This window comes from Cryptomeria japonica, chromosome 7 (genome assembly GCF_030272615.1).
Source record: "Cryptomeria japonica chromosome 7, Sugi_1.0, whole genome shotgun sequence".
Lineage (NCBI taxonomy): Eukaryota > Viridiplantae > Streptophyta > Pinopsida > Cupressales > Cupressaceae > Cryptomeria > Cryptomeria japonica.
This window is the reverse complement of record NC_081411.1, coordinates 491363898-491367867: the sequence shown is the minus strand read 5'-3', so window position 1 is coordinate 491367867 and position 3970 is coordinate 491363898.

The window sequence follows — 3970 nt, the reverse complement described above, 5'->3', positions numbered from 1 at the left end:
TGTTCCTAATTTGGTGAGCTTGTGGAATGGTTTGTCTGCTCATTGTTGATGCAGTCTTATGTTTGTGATTGTTGTATTCAATGCATCAAAAGGGTGTCCCCCCCTAGGTCTAGCAGAACCTGAAGTGCAGGAGGATCATTAGGATCCTATGTTATGTTGTCCAAGCCTTGAGGTGTTTCAATGATTGAGATTGGCTGTCTCATAGATATATTTACAGGTGTCTTGGGTTATCACTTTTGGTGAACAACAACACATGAAATAAATATGGTCATAAAGCTAATCAATGTAGGAATCTAGTTATAAATTATCACAATAGATATAATTACTTTAGAGGAAGATGTTATACATGCAATATTTTTGGACACAAAGCTAACCAGTGTAGGTCAAGACAAAATCCAGCGAGCATCAAGTGTTGCAACTGTTAAAAAATCCAAATATATGGCAAGACAATGCAGAATAAATGAGATTCAAAATCCAGTCAATCTGGTAAAGAAAATTAATGTGAAGGATGTAAGAGCTAAAATGAAAAAGATCTGGAGAAAGAAGGAGACAATAGATGCATCTATACCCAGTTCTGGTATAGGTACCTCATCCAGAAATTAGAAAGTCTATGGCTTTAGCCCAGGGGGAGTAATCTGAAAGCATATCCTTATCCCCTATCGAAGTAGTATGAGGTCGTAATATTGACAAAGCAGAAGTCGAGTTATCAATTTCATAACTCATCATAGGATCTGGTGGGTTGTCATGAAAATTGAAAAATATGAGAGATAAATAATGTATATTTAATGCTAAGCTCTACATAAAAGAATATAAGGATAGTGCCCCGATAAGTTTAACTTCACCTTGAATTGAAGAAGCAATTAAGAGTATTAAAAATAATTAAGGCAACTAGTGAGCTGAGGGTTTCTCCAATAAGGTTTGATTAGGGTTAATAGTTTGTAGAAACAGTGATCGTGGATGCTCTCACCATTGTTGATGTTGTCTATGAACCCCAACCTGTATTCTTGAAGATGCCATACAAAGAGATTGAGACTGATCTAGATGGAGCCTTTTCAAACATACCAATTGAGGTTATTCTGGCACAAGATGTTAGGTCATACATCTATGTCAAGATGGAAGGATTTGGTCATCATGAGAAGATGCTAGATTTATGGACCGAGAAGTTGATCAATGAGAACGACCAAGTAAAACCTAACTTCGCTTAACTAGTCGAGAAAAATTTGAACACATGGAATAATTTTCACAATTTTTGACATGAAAACAAGTGGGTTAAGTTAGCCATGAGCAGGTTTCATGATGGGTTTCTCTAGTTAGATCAAACTCATCTCATAACCAAGGATGTGATAAAGGCCTTTACTAGTCTGAGTAACTCTGGTGAGATTCCCAGACCAAAATCTGCTAAGAACAAGGTTGTTATGGACTTAACTAGTGCAACATTTGATAAGCGCTCCCTCATAATTGATAATGTCTAGAATTTGGCAGTCAATTATCTCTCAATAATGGTTAGAAATAAAATCTATTTCACAAATAGAGAAAATTATATCTTTGCCACAATAGTTCACATGGCATATTAAATGATGAAATGGAATAAGGATTTTGACCTCTGTGAAATCTCGTGTCAACAATTTGTGAAAAATTTCGTCCAATGTCGAAAGAAGAAACACTCGTTGAAATTTGGTACCCTAGCCTTGTGCATCTTATTCTATTTCATGCAATAATTAACTGGTCGAGTAGGGTTCTCTGGTTCCAGACACTTTGGTAGCCCATCAAATTGTGAACAAGCTTCGAGGGTTTATCAATCAAAATACAAGAGATAAATCATTTGTAGCCTTCTTCGCCATTTTCCAGATGAATATGCAAAGTAGGGACAGGATCCCAAATGAAATAATTACCAAATACAAGAACAATACTACTTTTATACTCATGACTGATAAATGCTATATGGAAGCAATGGTGCCTAGAAAAGTTATTGGTATTATGGATGACTTCATCATTTGTTGCATTAGTTTTGTCATTGATGTCAAAACATTATTCTGGAGGTCTACATTATTTATTTGGCACTCTGGTTATATTGGTTTATTGTTGAATGACACATTGTGGTCCCGACATGGATATTGGCTTATGCACAGTCACCGGTATATGTTCACCGACAGTGATGATGACTTGTTATCATGTGGAGATCATTTGGTTATGTCGAAGACATGGATTGGATGTTTGGATTTTGTGTTTTTCTTATTGGTCTAATCGAGTTCACATATTTGCCTTTACCGGGAGATAGGTCTAGGTTATGGACTAGTACATGATAACATATTCTAGATCAGCACGACACATTTTGGAAATGGTTTATTGATTGGATAATGTGTAAATATATTGAGCCGACATATTGTATCACATCAAGACTTATTTGTAATTGATTTAAATGTAATATCTTTAGTGAGCCAACCTTAACATTTGGTCTTAGGTTTTGTATAAATGATTGTAAGATCTTATTAAAGATTAGATATTATGAGTGTGTGCAAATATTGAAGATCATTGAAGAGCGAAAATAAGCAGATCCTTGTGCGAATCACGCAGACATTATCTGAATGTTGAAGGAAAGGTTATGAAGGTGTTTGGCACTCATGGTTAGAGCTTAAACCAGTACTGAATCCAGAATTGCAGATGCTATATTGAAGCAGTACATTGTTATTGGATTTAACCATCCAATTGTAGTCAATGTGACTCATATTTTGTGATGAGCAGTGAGCTCTAGGCGGTTGGCCTTTCTGCATGTTCAGACCCCATTTGTATACACTTACTATATGCAGTAGTATGATCTAATTGTGGGTAAGGTTTCCCATCGTGGTTTTTCCCCTTATAGGGTTTCTGCATCAAAATATCTGTGTCATGTGTTGTGGAAGTTGTTTCTCTTTCTGTTCCATGCATTAAGTTATACTGGCACTGCTATAACCGTTAATCTATTTTATCGATATTAAAGTTTGTTTTATCGACACTAAGTTTTAAGTTGGAATGATTTGTTTTGAGTTATAATTTATTCATAACTGGTTCACAACTAATTCATCCCCCCTCTTAGTTGTCCTTCCCGGTTCCTAACAATTGGTATTAGAGCTAAGTCCTCTTTTTGCAGAAGCCTAACAACTTGAGGTGATCCTATGGCAACAAATATTTTAAGGAAGGACAGTCTGAAACTTGATGGAACTAACTATGGCATATGGAAGATCAGAATGGAATCACATCTGAACTGCATTGGAAGAGATATATGGGATGTTACAAAGAATGGCTATGTTGGTCCTACTCTGAATATCCCTCATCCACTGACATTGGATAAAGACTTGGATAATGATTGGAAAGCAAGAGAAGCACTTCTGAGGGCATTATCAGATCAACAAATCATGGGATTATCAGACAGATCTACTGCTAAAGCTATTTGGGATAAACTGGAAACATTGAATGAAGGAGATACCAATGTCAAGATTGCAAAACTGGAATGTTACCGGGTCAAGTATGAAAATTTAAAAATGGAAGAAGATGAAAGAATTTCTGCATTTATGGAAAGAGTTAATGAAAGTGTTTTAGGAATACAATGTTGTGGAGGATCTTTAAGTGAAGATGAAATTGTTTCTAAAGTGTTAAGAGCTTTGCCACCGACTTACAAAATGAAAGTGACTACTATTAATGAGTTGAGAACAATGCCTAATACATGAGTTTCTAGAGATACTTTGGTTGGAAAACTTTTAGCATTTGAGCTTGAAGAGTTTGGTCCTGTTGCTACAATCAAAACTGATATAGCTTTCAAAGTGTAGCGTCCTAAAATTGCGACACTTGCAATTTCAACTGCATTGGGTCTTCACAATGGTGATGCAACACTAAACCTGAATGGAGACCCCGAAACTTGTTCATGACACCAAAAACTGCATTTTTCCAACACCCTAGCCTGATCCTCCTTGCACCCTGCTGTCCCGGGAGGTGG